The sequence below is a fragment of the Ranitomeya imitator genome, chromosome 5 (genome assembly GCF_032444005.1).
Source record: "Ranitomeya imitator isolate aRanImi1 chromosome 5, aRanImi1.pri, whole genome shotgun sequence".
In the NCBI taxonomy this organism is placed as follows: domain Eukaryota; kingdom Metazoa; phylum Chordata; class Amphibia; order Anura; family Dendrobatidae; genus Ranitomeya; species Ranitomeya imitator.
Window position 1 is genome coordinate 81,749,294 of NC_091286.1, and position 23,870 is coordinate 81,773,163.

Sequence of the window (23,870 nt, forward strand, 5' to 3'; positions counted from 1 at the left end):
AAGTGACCATGCGTATGACTCCCGTTCATCAGGAGGTGATTCGCTTCCTGGTATTGTATAATTTACATGATGTTCTAGTACTTGGTCTGCCATGGTTACAAACTCATAATCCAGTCCTTGACTGGAAAACAATGTCTGTGTTAAGCTGGGGATGTCAGGGGGTTCATGATGATGCACCTCCGATTTCTATCGCTTCATCTACTCCTTCTGAGGTTCCTGTATTTTTGTCTGATTATCGGGATGTTTTTGAGGAGCCTAAGCTCAGTTCGCTTCCTCCTCACAGGGATTGCGATTGTGCTATAGATTTAATTCCTGGTAGTAAATTTCCTAAAGGTTGTTTGTTCAATCTGTCAGTGCCAGAGCATACTGCTATGCGGGATTATGTTAAGGAGTCCTTGGAAAAGGGACATATCCGTCCATCTTCGTCCCCTTTGGGAGCAGGTTTTTTTTTCGTGGCCAAAAAAGATGGGTCCTTGAGGCCTTGTATAGATTATCGTCTTTTGAATAAGATTACCGTAAAATATCAGTATCCTTTGCCTTTGTTGACTGATTTGTTTGCTCGCATTAAGGGGGCTAAATGGTTCACTAAGATTGATCTTCGGGGTGCGTATAATCTTATACGAATAAAGCAAGGTGATGAGTGGAAAACCGCATTTAATACGCCTGAGGGCCATTTTGAGTATTTGGTAATGCCTTTCAGACTTTCTAATGCTCCTTCAGTCTTCCAGTCCTTTATGCACGATATTTTCCGTGAATATCTGGATAAATTTATGATTGTGTATTTGGATGATATTTTGGTTTTTTCTGATGACTGGGAGTCTCATGTTCAGCAGGTCAGGAAGGTGTTTCAGGTCCTGCGGGCTAATTCCTTGTTTGTAAAGGGCTCAAAGTGTCTCTTTGGAGTCCAGAAGATTTCTTTCTTGGGGTATATTTTTTCCCCTTCTACTATTGAGATGGATCCCGTCAAGGTTCGGGCTATTTGTGACTGGACGCAGCCTGCATCTCTTAAGAGTCTGCAGAAGTTCTTAGGCTTTGCTAATTTCTATCGTCGTTTTATAACTAATTTTTCTAGTTTTTTTTAAGCCTTTGACGGATTTGACTAAGAAGGGTGCTGATGTTGCTGATTGGTCTCCTGCGGCTGTGGAGGCCTTTCGGGAACTTAAACGCCGGTTTTCTTCTGCTCCTGTGTTGCGTCAGCCTGATGTTTTGCTTCCTTTCCAAGTTGAGGTTGATGCTTCCGAGATTGGAGCGGGGGCGGTTTTGTCACAGAGAAGCTCCGATTGCTCGGTGATGAAGCCATGTGCGTTCTTTTCTAGAAAATTTTCGCCCGCTGAGCGGAATTATGATGTGGGTAATCGGGAACTTTTGGCCATGAAGTGAGCATTTGAGGAGTGGCGTCATTGGCTGGAGGGTGCTAGACATCGTGTGGTGGTCTTGACTGATCACAAAAATCTGATTTACCTTGAGTCTGCCAGGCGTCTGAATCCTAGACAGGCTCGTTGGTCACTGTTTTTCTCTCGTTTCAATTTTGTGGTTTCATACCTGCCAGGTTCAAAGAATGTGAAGGCGGATGCTCTTTCTAGGAGTTTTGTGCCTGACTCCCCTGGAAATTCTGAGCCCACTGGTATCCTTAGGGATGGGGTGATTTTGTCGGCCGTCTTCCCAGACTTGCGACGTGCTTTGCAGGAGTTTCAGGCGGGTAAACCTGATCGTTGTCCGCCTGAGAGACTGTTTGTTCCGGATAGTTGGACCAGTAGAGTCATCTCCGAGGTCCATTCTTCTGTGTTGGCAGGTCATCCTGGAATATTTGGTACTAGAGACTTGGTGGCCAGGTCTTTTTGGTGGCCTTCCTTGTCGAGGGATGTGCGTTCTTTTGTGCAGTCTTGTGAGGTTTGTGCTCGGGCTAAGCCTTGCTGTTCTCGAGCCAGTGGATTGTTGTCACCTTTGCCTATCCCGAAGAGGCCTTGGACGCACATTTCCATGGACTTTATTTCGGATCTCCCTGTCTCTCAAAAAATGTCTGTCATCTGGGTTGTGTGTGACCGCTTTTCTAAAATGGTTCATCTTGTACCCTTGCCTAAGTTGCCTTCCTCCTCTGAGTTGGTCCCTCTGTTTTTCCAGAACGTGGTTCGTTTGCATGGGATTCCAGAGAACATCGTTTCTGACAGGGGATCCCAGTTTGTGTCTAGATTTTGGCGGACGTTCTGTGCTAAGATGGGCATTGATTTGTCCTTTTCGTCTGCATTCCATCCTCAGACGAATGGCCAGACGGAGCGAACTAATCAGACCTTGGAAACTTATTTGAGGTGTTTTGTTTCTGCTGATCAGGATGACTGGGTTACCTTTTTGCCGCTGGCCGAGTTTGCCCTTAATAATCGGGCTAGTTCTGCTACCTTGGTTTCTCCTTTCTTTTGTAATTCGGGGTTTCATCCTCGTTTTTCCTCTGGTCAGGTGGAGCCTTCTGATTATCCTGGAGTGGACATGGTGGTGGATGGGTTGCATCGGATTTGGAGTCATGTGGTGGACAATTTGAAGTTGTCCCAGGAGAAGGCTCAGCAGTTTGCTAATCGCCGTCGCCGCGTGGGTCCTCGACTTCGTGTTGGGGACTTGGTGTGGTTGTCTTCTCGTTTTGTTCCTATGAAGGTCTCTTCTCCTAAGTTCAAGCCTCGGTTCATCGGTCCTTATAGGATCTTGGAAATTCTTAACCCTGTGTCGTTTCGTTTGGATCTCCCGGCATCGTTTGCTATTCATAATGTGTTCCATCGGTCGTTGTTGCGGAGGTATGAGGTACCTGTTGTTCCTTCGATTGAGCCTCCTGCTCCGGTGCTGGTGGAGGGAGAATTGGAGTATGTTGTGGAGAAGATCTTGGATTCTCGTGTTTCCAGACGGAAACTCCAATATTTGGTCAAGTGGAAGGGTTATGGTCAGGAGGATAATTCTTGGGTGGTTGCCTCTGATGTTCATGCTGATGATTTGGTCCGCGCTTTTCATAGGGCTCATCCTGGTCGCCCTGGTGGTTCTCGTGAGGGTTCGGTGACCCCTCCTCAAGGGGGGGGTACTGTTGTGAGTTCTGTTTTTGGGCTCCCTCTGGTGGTTACTGATGGTACTGGGTGATTTGTGTTCTGCTGTCTCTGGTGTCCACCTGTTCTATTAGGATTTGGGAGTTTCCTATTTAACCGGGCTTTCTTGTCATTTCCCCGCCGGCTATCAAGGTTATCAGAGTGTTTTGTTACCTCAGCTTCTGGCTTCAGTAATCTTCAGGACAAGCTAAGTTTTGATTTTCTTGTTCCACGTTTTGCTTTATTTTTTGTCTTGTCCAGCTTGCATATAATTGTCTCTTTGCTGCTGGTTGCTTTAGTGGGCTGTAATTGCTCCTCATGTTCCATGAGTTGGAACATGAGTTCAAGTAATTACAGGATGGTTTTTTGAAGGGTTTTTTGCTGACCGCGCAGTTTACTTTTGTATCCTCTGCTATCTAGTTTTAGCGGGCCTCATTTTGCTGAATCTGTTTTCATACTGTGTATGTGCCTTCCTCTCATTTCACCGTCATTATATGTGGGGGGCTGCTATTTCTGTGGGGTATTTCTCTGGAGGCAAGAGAGGTCTGTGTTTCTTCTAATAGGGGAAGTTAGATCTTCGGCTGGTGCGAGACGTCTAGGATCAACGTAGGCATGTTCCCCGGCTATTGTTATTTGTGTGTTCAGGTTTAGGGTCGCGGTCAGCTCAGGTACCATCACCCTAGAGCTCGTTGGTGCTTGTCCTTTTGTGATTCCCTGCCATTGGAATCATGATTGTATAGCCGGCAAAAATGTTTGGGCTGAAGTAGGAGGAAAAGTAGTCTGAGGAAGTTTTTTTTTTTTTTTCTCTCTCCTCTGAGGTTGCTGCCTAGCCTTAATTGCAGCCAGGCTGATTTTTTTTTTTTTTTTTTTTCCCCTCCTCTTAATCCTTGAATGGCTCTGACCTTAGCTGTTTATCATGGACGTCCAGAGTTTAGCTTCCAGCTTGAATAATCTTGCTGCTAAGGTTCAAAATATACAAGATTTTGTTGTACATGCTCCTATGTCTGAACCTAGAATTCCTATTCCAGAGTTCTTTGCTGGAGATAGATTTAGTTTTCTGAATTTTAGGAACAATTGCAAGCTGTTCCTTTCTTTGAAATCTCGCTCTTCTGGAGACCCTGCTCAGCAGGTTAAGATTATTATATCTTTCCTGCGGGGTGACCCTCAAAATTGGGCATTTGCATTGGCACCAGGGGATCCTGCGTTGCTTAATGTGGATGCGTTTTTTCTGGCATTGGGTTTGCTCTATGAGGAACCTAACCAGGAGATTCAGGCTGAAAAAGCTTTATTAGCTCTCTCTCAGGGGCAAGATGAAGCAGAAATATATTGTCAAAAATTTCGGAAATGGTCAGTGCTTACTCAGTGGAATGAGTGCGCCCTGGCTGCAAAGTTCAGAGATGGCCTTTCTGAGGCCATTAAAGATGTTATGGTGGGGTTCCCTGCGCCTACGGGTCTGAATGAGTCTATGACTATGGCTATTCAGATTGATCGGCGTTTACGGGAGCGCAAACCTGTGCACCATTTGGCGGTGTCTTCTGAACAGGCACTTGAGACAATGCAATGTGATAGAGTTCAGTCTAGAAGTGAACGGCAAAACTATAGGCGGAAAAATGGGTTGTGCTTTTATTGTGGTGATTCAGCTCATGTTATATCAGCATGCTCTAAACGCACAAAAAAGGTTGATAAGTCTGTTGCCATTAGTACGTTACAGTCTAAGTTCATTCTGTCTGTGACTCTGATTTGCTCATTATCATCCATTTCCGTCGATGCCTATGTAGATTCAGGCGCTGCCCTGAGTCTTATGGATTGGTCATTTGCCAACCGCTGTGGGTTTAGTCTGGAGCCTCTGGAAGTCCCTATTCCTTTGAAGGGAATTGACTCTACACCTTTAGCTATGAATAAACCTCAGTACTGGACACAAGTGACCATGCGTATGACTCCCGTTCATCAGGAGGTGATTCGCTTCCTGGTATTGTATAATTTACATGATGTTCTAGTACTTGGTCTGCCATGGTTACAAACTCATAATCCAGTCCTTGACTGGAAAACAATGTCTGTGTTAAGCTGGGGATGTCAGGGGGCTCATGATGATGCACCTCCGATTTCTATCGCTTCATCTACTCCTTCTGAGGTTCCTGTATTTTTGTCTGATTATCGGGATGTTTTTGAGGAGCCTAAGCTCAGTTCGCTTCCTCCTCACAGGGATTGCGATTGTGCTATAGATTTAATTCCTGGTAGTAAATTTCCTAAAGGTCGTTTGTTCAATCTGTCAGTGCCAGAGCATACTGCTATGCGGGATTATGTTAAGGAGTCCTTGGAAAAGGGACATATCCGTCCATCTTCGTCCCCTTTGGGAGCAGGTTTTTTTTTCGTGGCCAAAAAAGATGGGTCCTTGAGGCCTTGTATAGATTATCGTCTCTTGAATAAGATTACCGTAAAATATCAGTATCCTTTGCCTTTGTTGACTGATTTGTTTGCTCGCATTAAGGGGGCTAAATGGTTCACTAAGATTGATCTTCGGGGTGCGTATAATCTTATACGAATAAAGCAAGGTGATGAGTGGAAAACCGCATTTAATACGCCTGAGGGCCATTTTGAGTATTTGGTAATGCCTTTCAGACTTTCTAATGCTCCTTCAGTCTTCCAGTCCTTTATGCACGATATTTTCCGTGAATATCTTGATAAATTTATGATTGTGTATTTGGATGATATTTTGGTTTTTTCTGATGACTGCGAGTCTCATGTTCAGCAGGTCAGGAAGGTGTTTCAGGTCCTGCGGGCTAATTCCTTGTTTGTAAAGGGCTCAAAGTGTCTCTTTGGAGTCCAGAAGATTTCTTTCTTGGGGTATATTTTTTCCCCTTCTACTATTGAGATGGATCTCATCAAGGTTCGAGCTATTTGTGACTGGACGCAGCCTGCATCTCTTAAGAGTCTGCAGAAGTTCTTAGGCTTTGCTAATTTCTATCGTCGTTTTATAACTAATTTTTCTAGTTTTTTTAAGCCTTTGACGGATTTGACTAAGAAGGGTGCTGATGTTGCTGATTGGTCTCCTGCGGCTGTGGAGGCCTTTCGGGAACTTAAACGCCGGTTTTCTTCTGCTCCTGTGTTGCGTCAGCCTGATGTTTTGCTTCCTTTCCAAGTTGAGGTTGATGCTTCCGAGATTGGAGCGGGGGCGGTTTTGTCACAGAGAAGCTCCGATTGCTCGGTGATGAAGCCATGTGCGTTCTTTTCTAGAAAATTTTCGCCCGCTGAGCGGAATTATGATGTGGGTAATCGGGAACTTTTGGCCATGAAGTGGGCATTTGAGGAGTGGCGTCATTGGCTGGAGGGTGCTAGACATCGTGTGGTGGTCTTGACTGATCACAAAAATCTGATTTACCTTGAGTCTGCCAGGCGTCTGAATCCTAGACAGGCTCGTTGGTCACTGTTTTTCTCTCGTTTCAATTTTGTGGTTTCATACCTGCCAGGTTCAAAGAATGTGAAGGCGGATGCTCTTTCTAGGAGTTTTGTGCCTGACTCCCCTGGAAATTCTGAGCCCACTGGTATCCTTAGGGATGGGGTGATTTTGTCGGCCGTCTTCCCAGACTTGCGACGTGCTTTGCAGGAGTTTCAGGCGGGTAAACCTGATCGTTGTCCGCCTGAGAGACTGTTTGTTCCGGATAGTTGGACCAGTAGAGTCATCTCCGAGGTCCATTCTTCTGCGTTGGCAGGTCATCCTGGAATATTTGGTACTAGAGACTTGGTGGCCAGGTCTTTTTGGTGGCCTTCCTTGTCGAGGGATGTGCGTTCTTTTGTGCAGTCTTGTGAGGTTTGTGCTCGGGCTAAGCCTTGCTGTTCTCGAGCCAGTGGATTGTTGTCACCTTTGCCTATCCCGAAGAGGCCTTGGACGCACATTTCCATGGACTTTATTTCGGATCTCCCTGTCTCTCAAAAAATGTCTGTCATCTGGGTTGTGTGTGACCGCTTTTCTAAAATGGTTCATCTTGTACCCTTGCCTAAGTTGCCTTCCTCCTCTGAGTTGGTCCCTCTGTTTTTCCAGAACGTGGTTCGTTTGCATGGGATTCCGGAGAACATCGTTTCTGACAGGGGATCCCAGTTTGTGTCTAGATTTTGGCGGACGTTCTGTGCTAAGATGGGCATTGATTTGTCCTTTTCGTCTGCATTCCATCCTCAGACGAATGGCCAGACGGAGCGAACTAATCAGACCTTGGAAACTTATTTGAGGTGTTTTGTTTCTGCTGATCAGGATGACTGGGTTACCTTTTTGCCGCTGGCCGAGTTTGCCCTTAATAATCGGGCTAGTTCTGCTACCTTGGTTTCTCCTTTCTTTTGTAATTCGGGGTTTCATCCTCGTTTTTCCTCTGGTCAGGTGGAGCCTTCTGATTATCCTGGAGTGGACATGGTGGTGGATGGGTTGCATCGGATTTGGAGTCATGTGGTGGACAATTTGAAGTTGTCCCAGGAGAAGGCTCAGCAGTTTGCTAATCGCCGTCGCCGCGTGGGTCCTCGACTTCGTGTTGGGGACTTGGTGTGGTTGTCTTCTCGTTTTGTTCCTATGAAGGTCTCTTCTCCTAAGTTCAAGCCTCGGTTCATCGGTCCTTATAGGATCTTGGAAATTCTTAACCCTGTGTCGTTTCGTTTGGATCTCCCGGCATCATTTGCTATTCATAATGTGTTCCATCGGTCGTTGTTGCGGAGGTATGAGGTACCTGTTGTTCCTTCGCTTGAGCCTCCTGCTCCGGTGCTGGTGGAGGGAGAATTGGAGTATGTTGTGGAGAAGATCTTGGATTCTCGTGTTTCCAGACGGAAACTCCAATATTTGGTCAAGTGGAAGGGTTATGGTCAGGAGGATAATTCTTGGGTGGTTGCCTCTGATGTTCATGCTGATGATTTGGTCCGCGCTTTTCATAGGGCTCATCCTGGTCGCCCTGGTGGTTCTCGTGAGGGTTCGGTGACCCCTCCTCAAGGGGGGGGTACTGTTGTGAGTTCTGTTTTTGGGCTCCCTCTGGTGGTTACTGATGGTACTGGGTGATTTGTGTTCTGCTGTCTCTGGTGTCCACCTGTTCTATTAGGATTTGGGAGTTTCCTATTTAACCGGGCTTTCTTGTCATTTCCCCGCCGGCTCTCAAGGTTATCAGAGTGTTTTGTTACCTCAGCTTCTGGCTTCAGTAATCTTCAGGACAAGCTAAGTTTTGATTTTCTTGTTCCACGTTTTGCTTTATTTTTTGTCTTGTCCAGCTTGCATATAATTGTCTCTTTGCTGCTGGTTGCTTTAGTGGGCTGTAATTGCTCCTCATGTTCCATGAGTTGGAACATGAGTTCAAATAATTACAGGATGGTTTTTTGAAGGGTTTTTTGCTGACCGCGCAGTTTACTTTTGTATCCTCTGCTATCTAGTTTTAGCGGGCCTCATTTTGCTGAATCTGTTTTCATACTGTGTATGTGCCTTCCTCTCATTTCACCGTCATTATATGTGGGGGGCTGCTATTTCTGTGGGGTATTTCTCTGGAGGCAAGAGAGGTCTGTGTTTCTTCTAATTGGGAAAGTTAGATCTTCGGCTGGTGCGAGACGTCTAGGATCAACGTAGGCACGTTCCCCGGCTATTGTTATTTGTGTGTTCAGGTTTAGGGTCGCGGTCAGCTCAGGTTCCATCACCCTAGAGCTCGTTGGTGCTTGTCCTTTTGTGATTCCCTGCCATTGGAATCATGACACCGCACGCCCCGGAGCCATTCATTAGCATAAAAAAAATAAGATTTCTCAACAACAAGACCACAGATAAGAGGTATTGAGGTAGAACTAGTGTAACATTTCTCTCACCTGTATGCCCATGTTAATAGGGCATATACGTTCCGTGGGTGACAGATTCCCTTTAAGCCACACAGACAGTTAATGGCCAGTCCACCTTTTCTGTTCTGTTTAAGGTCTATGTTTGTATACAGCATTCACATTGCAGTCATTTCTTGACATGTAACATCACATACAAACTTCTACAAACTGTATAGTTCTTCTCGAACTTGTTATTAGGTTCATGTTGTTCCCAAAACAATACATGGTTAGTTTCTCTCTTTATTAATTTGTTGCTGAGTGGATGCAATAGATATTGGCCAGTGTTTTAGAGCTCATAATTCCACAATCCTAATGCTAGATCATTTATTTAATCTTACTGTATATAATAAGAGGCAGACACAGTGAGTGACAGTTCAGTCGTCCAATCTGGGGCCGGGGAGTGCTGAGTTCTCAGTGTTGTCACAGTTCATCCGTCCAATTAGGGCTGGGGCATGCTGAGTTTCCTCCAGGCGTCTCCCGTTCTGGGTTATTACCTGAATATTTAGCTGGCTGTCTATATCTGATTGCTGCTAGTTGTAGCTTAGCTCAAGTGATGTGTGTTTGGTCTGTGCTCCGAGCTCTTATATGCTAATCTTTGTTGCCTGATCTTGGATTTGCCTTTGACCATCAGTTTACCTAGCCCCTTTTGTCTTGATCGCCTACCTTCTTGAAATTCTGAACTCGAACTGTGACCTGACTACTCCTCTGCCTTTCCCCTTAGTTTTCAACCAGCTGTCTTGGTATCTGGCCCCAAACGTCTTGACTACACTGCCTCACAGTTTGTAACGTCACATCAACATACGTATAAATGTCAAGGAGGAATAACAGAAGAATAACACAATGCAGAGTTATAAAAAAAATGCTGCAGAATATTTAATGAAGAATAGAGGCATTTACCAAAACTGTCATGTCAGAGATGATGACAGTTCGTCTTTAACTAATAGACAAATGCTGAAAGTATAAACACAAAACAGAGATCAAAGTATGACATAAAATACAAATTTAAGAGTTTGTCGATAAAAGAAAGAGTTTACATTGTGTGCAAGATTAATGAGGCGGGAATCCTAATTTATCTCAAACTGGCGTATGCATGGCATTGAAATAGTATTAAATAGATTTGTATCATTGCCGAGATGGGCTTGCATTTGATTTTGCTGACAGCAGGAGACTTCCATGCATTGTAAGGTCTAGTGCCAGACAAAAAGGGAATAGTCTCGTTTGCAGCATGGACTCACCTTATAAATTATTCAGACACTAAGTGCATTATGCTTCTCCTTGTTCTGTAGCTGAAGCAGTGAGAAACAAGAGCAGGAACCTTGATGGAACAGTATTCAGGATATGTGGCGCCTGACATCTACGCAAGCTTCAATGGATACCTCTGTTATTGCACGTAAATTATCCGAAGGCCCCTTTTTATCCGACACTTATGACGGAGTCTTCTTTTTCCTTTTACACTTTACATTATATTATTTAAGGTAACTGGGTCAGTAGACTAATGCAATTATATTCCTCAAATAGTTCAGTAATTAAGAGAAAGAAGGATGCCACGGAGAGAAGATATCATCAACCTATTATTAGTATGTGCGCACATCACAGATCCAGGACTCACTTTTCTAATTCTGTATATAGTATTATTGCTTTATGAATTCAGCTAGGCACATTTTCATAATGTAATCCTGATATCTAACTCTTTAGCTTTGAGGAGAATGTCCTTAAAGAGAATCTGTCAGCTGGTTTTGCTATGTGATTTAAGAGCAGCACGATGTAGGGGCAAAGACCGAGATTCCAGTGATGTGTCACTTACTGGTCTGTGTGTTACTATTTAAATAAAATTAAGGTTTTATCAGCAGAAAGTTATCATTACAGGACTAGGCGTCTCTTGCCTCCTAGTCAACTGTTTTATGCAATCCTACCTCAACCACTGATTGGCAGAATTTTGTGTACACTGTATAGTGACAGATGACTGCTAATCAGTGGTGTGGGCATGGTTAGACAGGGCTCAGCATTCAGAGCTCTGCTAGATCTGTAGCAGAGAAAACTGTGATTCTACAATTGCTGAGCCCAGTGTTCCAAGTGATACATAGTTGGAATCGGGGTCGCTATCCCTACATCATGCTTCTGTCAGATTTCATATCAAAACATCTCCTGACAGAGTCCCTTTAAAAGGGTGTTGGATGGGCATAGCTATCAAATTCTTGACCTGTACCACCCAGACGAACTTTTAGGCTACGCTCCCATGATGAGATTTTGGTGAGTTTATTTTATGTTGCAGATTATTTTGACCATTTCTGCACCCAACTAAGTACTGTAAATTAGATTACTTGCATTTTTTAAAAAACATGCAGCATCAAAAACTCACCGAAAACTTATCATGGGAACGTATATAAAATATATCTGCTGCCCTTCAAGAAAATACATACAGGTGCTTCTCATAAAATTAGAATATCATCAAAAAGTTAATTTATTCAGTTCTTCAATAGAAAAAGTGAAATTCATATATTATATAGAGTAATTACAAACAGAGTGATCTATTTCAAGTGTTTATTTCTGTTAATGTTGATGATTATAGCTTACAGCCAATGAAAATCCAATCTCAATAAATTAGAATAATTCACAAAAAACACCTGCAAAGGCTTCCTAAGTGTTTAGAAAGGTCTCTTAGTCTGTTTCAGTAGGCTTCACAATCATGGGGAAGACTGCTGACTTGACAGATGTCCAGAAGGCAGTCATTCACACACTCCACAAGGAGGATAAGCCACAAAAGGTCATTGATAAAGAAGATGGCTGTTCACAGAGTGCTGTATCCAAGCATATTAATGGAAAGTTCAGTGGAAGGAAAAAATGTGGTAGAAAAAGGTGCACAAGCAACTGGGATAACCACAGCCTTGAAAGGATTGTAAAGAAAAGGCCATTCAAAAATTTGGGGGAGATTCACAAGGAGTGGACTGCTGCTGGAGTCATTGCTTCAAGAGCCATCACACACAGACGTATCCAGGACATGGGCTACAAGTGTCTCGTTCCTTGTGTCAAGCCAGAAGTGTCTTACCTGGGCCAAGGAGAAAAAGAACTGGACTGTTACTCAGTGGTCCAGTGTGTTGCTTTGTGATGAAAGTAAATTTTGCATTTAATTTAGAAATCCAGGTCCCAGAGTCTGGAGGAAGAGTGGAGAGGCCACAATCCAAGCTGCTTAAGGTCTAATGTGAAGTTTCCACAATCAGTGATGGTTTGGGGAGCCATGTCATCTGCTGGTGTAGGTCCACTGTTTTATCAAAACAACAGACTGGTTGGTGCGGGCGTCCGGGGATGTGGCCCCACTGGACCACTGACTAGACTACCCTGGAAGGGGCGTGACTAAGCAGCTACCTTGGTGAGGTCAGACTTGTGCGGCAGGTAGCTACCAGGTACCATTCCAGGGTGGTGTCTAGCTGTGGATGCTGATCCCACCGGGGACAGGACACAGGCAGGCACGGATGTGACACTGGCTGGCGGACGGGTATGGCAGAGGACCTGACAGGCAGACGGGCTTCACAGAGACACAGGCAGGTGGGCACGGCTGGCACTCTGGCAGACAGGCGGGCACAGCTGGCACTCTGGCAGGTCAGACAGACAGGACTGATACTCTGGTAGGAACTGGTATACAAGCGGGTGTATTGAAATAGGTAAGAACCTGTTCAGACTGGAGGGTATATGGGAACAGGTAGGGACCTGTTCGGACTGGTGAATATAAAGAAACTGGTAGAGACATGTGTGGCAAGTTGCAGAACGGAGATAGAGCAAGACCGCAAGAGCGGATGCAAAGCAGAGCCACAGGAGGTGGAGTTAAGAGCAGGAGGCAGAGCCATGAACAGAAATGCAGCAAAGAGCAGAGAAGGAGAAGACAGAGCTAAGAGCAGAGAAGAGGAAGGCGGCGCTAAGATCAGAGAAGGAGAAGACAGAGCTAAGAGCAGAGAAGAGGAAGGCAGCGCTAAGATCAGAGAAGGAGAAGGCGGAGCTAAGGACGGAGCCACTGGAGGTGGAGCCAAGAGCGGATACGTTGGAGGCGGAGCCAAGAGCGGAGACGCTGGAGGCAGAGCCAAGAGCGGAGATGCTGGAGGCAGAACCAAGAGCAGAAATGCAGGAGGCAATGCCAAGAGACAGATTCGCAGGACGCAAAGTCAAGAGCCAGAAGGCAGAGAGCCACAGGTTGTGGCGATCAAAGCAGAGAAGCACAGAGCCACAGGTTGTGGCGAACAGAGCAGAGAGGTGCGGAGCCACTGATTGTGGCAAGCAGAGCAAAGAGGTGCAGAGCCACTGGTAGTGGCGAGCAGCGCAGAGAGGTGCAGAGCCACAAGTAGTGGCGAGCAGAGCAGAGAGATGCAGAGCCACAGGTAGTGGCGAGCAGGAGAGTGAACACAGAGGCACGCACAGCAGAGTGGGAGTGGCAAACAAACAAAGAAACAACAGGAACGGACATAGACCAGAGTTCAGACAGGAATAGACACAGATACTAGAACTAGACACAGATAGGCCTGCGTATTGCAGCCCTCAGAGACAGGAAATAGAACACGACCTGGCAGCTCAGTATCAAATACTAACTGAGGGAAATAGTTTGCTCAGGTGTCCTCCAATGGGTGATGACACCTTAAGTATCAGAGGCCTCTAGGCAATTGGCCAGGGACACCATAGGGAGGTGCACACAGTCTCAATAAGAATCCGGATTTGCCAGCGCAACCCCCCCTATGCACACAGTCAGGAAGTGTACACAGAGCAAGCGGCCATGGAGCACACGGCATGGAGCCGGCTGCAGACAGATCTCACAGCATGGCACAGAGTGAGTTGATGTATCAGGCAGGTGGGGGATGGAAGGCCATGCAGTGATGCCGGCAGGGTTGTAACACCGTCTACCAGGAAATTTTAGAGCACTTCATGCTTCTCTCTGCCGACAAGCTTTTTGGAGATGGAAATTTCATTCTCCAGCAGGACTTGCCACCTGTCCACATTGCCAAAAGTACCAATACCTGGTTTAAAAACAACAGTATCACTGTGCTTGATTGGCCAGCAAACTCGCCTGACCTTAACCCCATAGAGAATCTATAGAATACAATACCGATGAGCTGAAGGCTGCTATCAAAGCAACCTTGGCTTCCATAACACCTCAGCAGTGCTACAGGCTGATCGCCTCCATGCCACACCACATTGATGCAGTAATTGATGCAAAAGGAGCCCCGACCAAGTATTGACTGCATTTACTGAACATACATTTCAGTAGGCCAACATTTCGGATTTTTAAATAATTTTTCAAGCCGGTGTTATAACATATTCTAATTTACTGAGATAATGACTTTTGGGTTTTCATTGGCTGTAAGCCATATTCATCAACATTCACAGAAATAAACACTTGAAATAGATCACTCTGTTTGTAATGACTCTATATAATATATGAGTTTCATTTTTTGTATTGAAGAACTGAAATAAATTAACTTTTTGATGATATTCTAATTTAGTGAGAAGCACTTATATATATATATATATGGAGTGTATATGTGCATTTGTATGTAGAGTATCATTGGTCATTAAACATGGTCCAATGCAAAAGAAATGAGAAAGTGTGCAAAACAGGTCAATCTTTAAAGGGAATCTGCCAGCAAATTTTTGCTATTAGATCTGAAGGCAATGTGGTGTCGGGGCTAAGACACTGCATTCAGGGATGTGTTACTTATTAAGCTGTGTGCTGTTGTTTCCATACAATAAATGTTTTATCACCAGGAGATTATTACTGTCTGGACTACAGCCCTGGTCCCACTTGGCCCCCTCCTGTAATAAGCAGCTCAATGTCAATAGAGAATGTGCATACAGAGCCTGGTGTGGGTGGGGGCAGCTTTCTGAGCTCTGTTACATCTAAAACTCTGTGTCCCAACTGCTGCATGAAGTAAACTAATTGATACAGTTGTGCTCAAAAGTTTACATACCCCAGCAGAATTTTTGCTTTCTTGGCCCTTTTTCAGAGAATATGAATGATAACACCAAAACTTTTTCTCCACTCATGGTTAGTGCTTGGAACAATCCATTTATTGTCAAACTACTGTGTTTCTCTTTTTAAATCATAATGACAACCCAAAACATCCAAATGACCCTGATCAAAAGTTCACATACCCCATTTCTTAATACCGTGTATTGCCCCCACTAAGATCAATGACAGATTGAAGCCTTTTGTGGTAGTTGTGGATGAGGTTATTTATTTTCTCCATGTTTGCGTGGGTTTCCTCCGGGTTCTCCGGTTTCCTCCCACATTCCAAAGACATACTGATAGGGAATTTAGATTGTGAGCCCTAACAGGGACAGCGATGATAATGTGTGCAAAAAACTGTAAAGCGCTGCGGAATTTGTTAGCGCTATATAAAAATAAAGATTATTATTATTATTATTATTTTCTCAAATGGTAAATCTGCCCACTCTTCTTTGCAAAAAGCCTCCAATTCCTGTAAATTCATGGGCTGTCTACCCAGAAAGCAAAAATTCTCCTGGGGTATGTAAACTTTTGTGCACAACTGTACACAACCTGAATCGGGGTCTCTTTTCCTACATCATGCTTCTCTCAGATGAGGTAGCAAAAACCTGGTGACAGATTCTCTTTAAGACTGTTTTCTCTTTTTATACATATTTATTTCTAGGTCTATCATATTCTGTCCTGGGGAGTAATCTCAGAAAAAAATTTCAGCATCACTAATAAGATACACAATTTAACCTTGAACTCATCCAATACTTTATTTATTTTCTTACGTATCACTAACCCTACAACCAGTTATAGAAAATCCCATTGTATGTGCCAAACATTGAGTTCCGTCAAAATCATTAAGTTTTCTTTAGCAACATCCTGCAGTAAAATGAATGATCGCATAAACACAACTAAAACTCTATTTACTTTATATCTTGGAGCATAATAATATACAATTGTTAAAAAAAAACGTTTCCAGACTTCACAGATCCAGAGTGGTAGAAGTCGCCCCGGATACATCACAGCCTTACAAATGTTTGATGCTTATGAGCAAATATTTAGAAGTGGAATTAAACATTAGTTTATGAGAATATTTCTAATTATTAGCAGATGACAGTTTACAAGTGGTCACATACAAACAATATTGTATAGGGGTTCCTCTGGACTATAACATTAATGACGTACCCATAGGATAGACTTTTTTTTATTAATGTAAGTCTGATCTGTGGGACCCTCACAATTTAGATGGGCAGAAGCTACAGTACCAGGCACGGATGTTTGTGTGGATGAGACATTTTGCCTTTGTTAATTAGTATAAGTAAAGTCTATACAAATTAGATAAAAGTTGGGCAGAATTTGCCAACCATCGCCAACCATGTAATGTGTAGGAATGCCTCCCAACTCTCCCCTGACAAATCATGGCATAAGATAAACTGCTGTCAGAGTGGTCCGGTAGTGGCTCTCTCATGGAGCGTTTGGAAGAGCTGAGAGTTCCTGCATGAGGCAGCATTTAGGAGAGATAACCATCAGCCAAACAATCGTTCGTCCAACAGCTAAAGGTACCGTTACACTAAACGATTTACCAACGATCACGACCAGCGATACGACCTGGCCGTGATCGTTGGTAAGTCGTTGTGTGGTCGCTGGGGAGCTGTCACACAGACAGCTCTCCAGCGACCAACGACTTCGGCATAGTTGAAACTGTCTTCAACGATGCCGAAGTCTTCGGGTAACCAGGGTAAATATCGGGTTACTAAGCACAGGGCCGCGCTTAGTAACCCGATATTTACCCTGGTTACCATTGTAAAAGTAAAAATAAAAAAACACTACATACTCACATTCCGATGTCTGTCACGTCCGCCGGCGTCAGCTTCCCTGCACTGTGTAAGCGCCAGCCATAAAGCAGAGCGGTGACATCACCGCTGTGCTCTGCTTTACGGCCGGCCGGCGCTGACACAGTGCAGGGGGACGTGACAGACATCGGAATGTGAGTATGTAGTTTTTTTTTTTTACTTTTACAATGTTAACCAGGGTAAATATTGGGTTACTAAGCGCGGCCCTGCGCTTAGTAACCCGACATTTACCCTGGTTACCAGTGAACACATCACTGGATCGGCGTCACACACGCCGATTCAGCGATGATAGCGGGTGATCAGCGACCAAAAAAAAGGTCCTGATCACTCCCAGCGACCAACGATCTCCCAGCAGGTGCCTGATCGTTGGTCGCTGTCACGCATAACAATTTTGTTAACGATATCGAGGCTACGTCACAAAAAGCAACGATATCGTTAAAGAAATCGTTATGTGTGAAGGTACCTTAACTAATTCATATGGTGGCCTTAAAGGGGTGCTGCAGAAGTTGAATTTCAGTGGTCCTCTATTGTGCTAACTGCTGCCAGAACCCACTGGTGATGGTTTATCTCTCATGATGGACAAAGAATTGAAATCTAACATGCATGAATCCTTTCTCGTCTGACATCTGCCATTTTAGGGAAAAAAAGAGAAGAGACACCCATACCAACTAGATGGTCAGTCAATCCCACCGGCAGGTTGACATTGATAGTCCAATCTTATCCTGACCAACCAGAGTTCTATAAGTGCTGTGTCCCTAATTATTTAATCTGTCTGTAAGGGAGGATGTTCCTGGTACTGCAGCTCAATCCTATTTAAATGAATAGGACCAACCGCAGTAAGGGCTTGTGCTGTTGTGTATACGGCTGTAAAAATCAGATGAGTACTGACAATATAGAGAAGAAACTTTTTTCTTCCTCCTCTGAGAAAATCACATCTCACTCTGATCCCACTCTGATCCCACTCTGATCCCACTTTGATGCCACTCTGATTATACTCTAATCACACTCTGATCTCACTCTAATCACACTCTGATCTCACTCTGATCCCACTCTGATTATACTCTAATCACACTGATCCCACTCTGATTATTCTCTAATCACACTCTGATCTCACTCTAATCACACTCTGATCTCACTCTGATCCCACTCTGATATCACTCTGATCCCACTCTGATTATACTCTAATCACACTCTGATCTCATTCTGATCCCACTCTGATGCCACTCTGATTATACTCTAATCACACTCTGATCTCACTCTGATCTCACTCTAATCACACTCTGGTCTCACTCTGATCCCACTCTGATTATACTCTAATCACACTCTGATCTCATTCTGATCCCACTCTGATGCCACTCTGATTATACTCTAATCACACTCTGATCTCACTCTGATCTCACTCTAATCACACTCTGATCTCACTCTGATCCCACTCTGATTATACTCTAATCACACTCTGATCTCATTCTGATCCCACTCTGATGCCACTCTGATCTCACTCTGATCCCACTCTGATCCCACTCTGATTATACTCTAATCACACTCTGAGCTCACTCTAATCACACTCTGAGCTCACTCTGATCTCACTCTAATCACACTCTGGTCTCACTCTGATCCCACTCTGATTATACTCTAATCACACTCTGATCTCATTCTGATCCCACTCTGATGCCACTCTGATTATACTCTAATCACACTCTGATCTCACTCTGATCTCACTCTAATCACACTCTAATCACACTCTGATCTCACTCTGATCCCACTCTGATTATACTCTAATCACACTCTGATCTCATTCTGATCCCACTCTGATGCCACTCTGATTATACTCTAATCACACTCTGATCTCACTCTGATCCCACTCTGATTATACTCTAATCACACTCTGAGCTCACTCTAATCACACTCTGAGCTCACTCTGATCTCACTCTGATCCCACTCCAATCACACTCCAATTATACTCTAATCACACTCCAGTTAGTCTGATAATAGTGTGATTAGCATATTCGGACCGATTTTCTCAGATTAGTGAGAAACAGTCATGTAAGCCAAGTGTAAAAGGCACAGTCACTTGTACATTTAATGCAATTGATACAGGCATATAATCTGCATGTCAAATCAACTGTTTCCAAAAACCCCATTGACCTGCCATCACACCTTATTTTCTATTTCTTTTACTGTATATCTGGCATTAACACGTTCCTTATGAAATCATACAATATCAGTGATTACAGATTGAACAAAATATGTTGCCAAATCTTAATCGAATTTATATGTAATCTATGAAAGGAAAATACATTATATGAAGTGAAGAGAACACAAAATAAATTATACACGGAGTAATCTCAGCAGTTACAGTATACCGGTTTCTATACCCTGTAGGTTTTTCTAATATTACCAGAACACCTGGAAATAATTTATTTTACTTATTGTGGAGTTAAACATGTTTTAGGTTACATTTGCTGAAATCCATTGAATGTGTTTCCGAGGTAATGATTTAATACATATCATATGGGGAGCTATAAAGAATGTATCACAGGGACAATGGTATCAATCCTGAACTTTAGAAAGTAAAACACATCTAGAAGCAGTTCCTGTCCTGATTACGTTGTGTAATATTTTCCAGCTCTGTACATTGATGGATTGGTAAGAGTGAAGTGATTGAAACATGTTAATGGAATTTACAAGTGTTCGCTTTCATTGTCCAGTCTTCTGACCTTTTCTGAGGGTGGGGTTTTCTTTAAAACTCTGAATCTCAGACATTTCCTCTTTCCTGACATAAGGGAGGAAGGTGCTTTGTGCTCACGACAAGTCATATTTAGCATTGTCTTGTTACAGTTTCTAAGCAAAAAAGGGCGTGAAATGTTTTTCAATGATTTATATGACTTTTACTGTAGCCAAAACTGTTAGGATGTACTGTTCTAAGTCTGTCAACGAAAATCACCAGTGAAAAAGTTACACTACGCTCCATTTTAAAGGGAGTCTGTCAGCACAAATGACTGTACAAACAAAGCACAGATGCTCTGGACATTCTTGTCAAGGCCCAGAAATGCAGTGCATGTTCCCACCTACTTGTTTTCCATCTATAGCTGCCCTCCTCTTTCTTGATTGACAGCTCTGGCTTTAGAGGAACCGGAGAAGACGGAGATAGATGGAAAACAAGTAGGTGGGAATGTGCACTGAACTGTATGGCCAAGCCAAAGGTGCACTAATTGAATGGGCTTGATTTGTACAGCCATTTTGTGCTGTGAGATTCCCTCTCTATGTCTTGAGGTAGTAAAATACACTATAGTTTCAAAGGTACAGTCTATAAACAGTATATGTGTAAGAAGGTGTGACATAAAAGGCGAGAATCCCCAGCACTGTGTTGCATTTGTGCAGGAGGATTGCCATCGGCTATTCAAATGGGACCCTGTGGAACCCCCCAGAAAAGGGAGAGTTTCAGTAAGGACGAGTTTGAATGAAGAACCTGGTCAGATGACCTTGACGACGCAGTTCCCTAGTACAAAAGGCCAGCGCGGCAAAACGGGAGAATATTTGGAGCCAAGAGAATGGCTGGTCAGGACGTGTGCAGAGTAAGACGCTGAGGCCGAGGTGCCAGAACGTGGCTGGAGGCGAGACAAGTTTGGGAATCCAGACAACACTGGTGAACGCCCATACACCAGACCTGCGCCAAGCAAGTTCTGGAGCTCAGACTACGCCAGTCAAGGTCCGAAGACCAGACCTGTGCTGGTAAAGACGAAGAGCCCAGACAATGCCAGTCAAGAGCCGAGGCCCAGCCCTCATCCCACGGGGTACGAGAGACATCGGTCAAGCACTAAATATTTATTAAGAAAGTCTGCTCGGAGTGGACATCTGCCGTCGTGAACGGGAGGCACGAGTAAGTCGGTGCTTCCAGCGCTGACATATGGTACAGAGCATGGCCTGGGCTTGTACAACAGACAGGGTGGGGGCCGGATAAAGTGAAGGAGGCCCAACGTGACTTGTTAGACTTTGTCAGGAGGACTTGCAACCTAGCAGGGAGGAACCAGAGACCCTTGCTAGGGCTAGAGGAAGAAACAATACAGTGACTCCCATGGTATCGGGATTATCACCTTTGTTAGAAAGTTATAAGAATATATAACAAGAGACTGTTGTAATTGTTAGAGTGAGCCTGAGGATTAATTGTATATCTTATGTTGTATATTTCATGCTGTAATTGCTCTGTTTTGCACTATTCACCGTTGCTATTGTTAATGTAACTTCCCGCTACACTAGGGAAGTAAACAGTTTAATTGGTTACTTCCGCCTTGTCCCTGTCTGCGTGTTGCATCCAGTCAACTGCTTACACTTGTGTAAGAGTGGTGGACAATGGATGTCACGTTCCTACCTCTGAAAACACCAATCACGTCATGTGTATTGTATGATGTGAATAGTGTTATGTGTCTTTTGGTATATCTTGTGTCATGTGATGTTTGCCTATTTAATATCCATATAATATATTGTGACATAGAGTGTGATAAGCATTGATAGTATAATGTGGTGTATAGTGTACTATATACATAATGTAACGTTTATGCCTAGTGTTGGTAGTGACAGCATAGGGTAAGGCATAGGTTAGGACATAAAACACAAGATAGGTTGGATAAGGTAGTGACTGTAGTAAGATAGTGACGTTAGGGTAAGGATATTGTTAATGTTCAGGACTAGCCCATAGTGTTAGGGGCTAGTGTTAAGTCAAGTGACTGCTTCTAGATAGATAAATAGATAGCTAAGGACAAGTGTAAATACAAGTAGGAAGTGAGCAGTGCTGCAGTTTGGGTGAACTACTAAGAGAAAAGGAGACTAAGGGAAAATGAATTAGCATGACCTGGAACTGATTGAAGAGACAGAGTGGCCTTCCACCTTAAAGGGATCCTTGGATAGGACGACGTTTCATAAGAAACCCTGAACTTACAAATGCTGAAGGTAACAGACATAAACAGTACTAAGTTTGTGGGACTAGTGGGTGGTCCTGAGCAGTAGAGTGTTACATGTTGCATTTTTAATCTGGCTCAATGATTTTGCAGTAGAATCAATTGAAATACAAATAATTGATCATAAACTGAATTAGTACAAAGCCTGTTTATGAGAGCATAAAGCTGGCAGCGCAATCCAACGGTCTCCTTAGGAATGAAATATTCTCAGCGCAATCCGACGGTCTCCTTAGGACTTAAATATTCTACCCTAAAAGTAGTGCTTGTAGAGGAAAATCCTTCTGCACTTCCATTCAGTCAAAATGAGAATGCCATTCTTAATTTTGGCAGATTTAGAGGGAATCTGACAACATGCCTTATTTATGCCTCTTTATGATGAAACTGGAGACATACAGGAGTACTGTAGAGGTCATAATACAATCTCATGCATGAGCCTTTAGTGTTCCTCTGCTTCATTAAAAATTAAAAACAATCCCAAGTAGAGGTGTTACAAGTAACCCATGGCCAATACTAAAATATTTTGAGGTTTCCAGGTAGCATGATTTATTTGGTACATTGCAAGTATGGAGACACGAGGATCAGTGGGTGTTCTCATCCGATGGCCCAAGACCGCATAGACCAGTGTTCATCCCACTGACGGTCCGCACTCCTTTCCGTGAGCAGAATACTACTCCGACAACACAGGGTGAGGGTAAAACAACGTGGCAATATTTTATTGAACCACAAAACAGACAATAACATATATCACATTCCCAGCAAGTAGCCAAGATGGTGCAAATTACAGTCTCAAACTTTTGCTGACTCATCGGGATTAGAGTAGCTGTGATTTCGGAGCCTACAGGGCTGACTACTTCCATCAGTGAGGCACGTGGCCAGGTGACCTAATTGTCCCAACCTGGATTCTTCAAACGTCTGTGAAGGTTTAGCTCCTTCTGCCGTACATTGACCGGTAAATTGAGCATGTAAATGCGCCCATTCCCCGAGCGCTAACCCCTAGCCCGCGAGAAGGAAATTTGGCGGCCTGGTAAATCGTGTTCTGGGGGATAATATCTCTATATTTTCACATTTTGCACATACTGTAGTCGTTCACTTGGTGTATCTTCAGCAGCACCATTCCCCAAAACTGGGCAATGAACGCTGTTTCAAGTCATCGCAGCTTGATGAGTATAGCTCTAACTTCTGCTTTAGTTCCTAATTTTTGGGTTTCATCACTCTCAATGTATTTTTTCTAGCATCTATAATGGCAGTAAATGTGTTGAAGTCAAGCGATATGAACATAATTATTCATCTAGAATCACTATTGTAACTCCAAATCTGGAATTTTGCTTTAACATGTGGATTACGCTGTGCCGCTCAATATATTTAATGTATGTGGATGTAAATTTAAAATACAGAATTTTATATGGCCCTTTCAAAATAACACTGAAAAAATTGTAAATATTTGGTTGCTATTTCTTCCAGGGCACAGCAGTCCAAAATGTTATTCCTTTACAATATACAGTGTAACACAGAGGCTATAGAAAGCAAACGGTGCAAAATTTATAGCCCCAAATTCATGAGTATACGGCGAATAAAAAAAATATCCCCAAAAGGACAACTATTTTAAAGAGTTTCTACTGCGGGCGTGTCCTAGCTGGCCATGTGAGTGGAAGCAGTGAAGAGTGCTCCTGCTGCCAGAAGGACAAAAATCCTGCTTTAACCCCGATTTTCGGGTAAACTCACCTAAATCCGGCTGGCTGAAGGTCCGGAGAGTGCAGCGGTGCGGAGCAGCGGGTCCGGAGTCGGCAGCGATGACCAGGAGACGGCAGAAAGACGCTGGCACCAGCGATGCAGGAGCCGGCCAAGATGGTGCCGATGCTAGGGAGGACGCCGAGAAGGAGAACGCCGCATGTCAGCGGCGCATGGAGGTGGCCGCAAAGCTGCAGCAGTATGCCAGAGTGGAGGCTGCTGAGGAGGCAGAACCAGGATCTGGAGCTGGAGCTGACCAGGAGGAGGAGGAAGCAAGCACAGCCGAGCAGCATGAGGTACAGAGGGGGAAGGAGAGAGGCAGCATGGCTGGGGCTAGTGGGGGACCTGAAGCCATATCATAGGGAGAGGAGCCGAGTCTTAGAGATGTTATCACACTGATCTCTTCATGTCAGCAATCCCTGAACTCCTTGGCCCAGCAGATGCAGGAAGTTAAAGGGGACACGGCACAGATTAA

The 23,870-nt window shown here is 44.0% G+C and overlaps 1 protein-coding gene across 3 annotated transcripts in view; it reads right to left on the reverse strand.

The window, feature by feature from the left end:
• The window catches only part of ACYP2 (acylphosphatase 2), a 172,938-nt gene that overhangs the window by 28,225 nt on the left and 120,843 nt on the right, over positions 1 to 23,870 (reverse strand). The gene's annotated exons all lie outside the window — the stretch shown is intronic.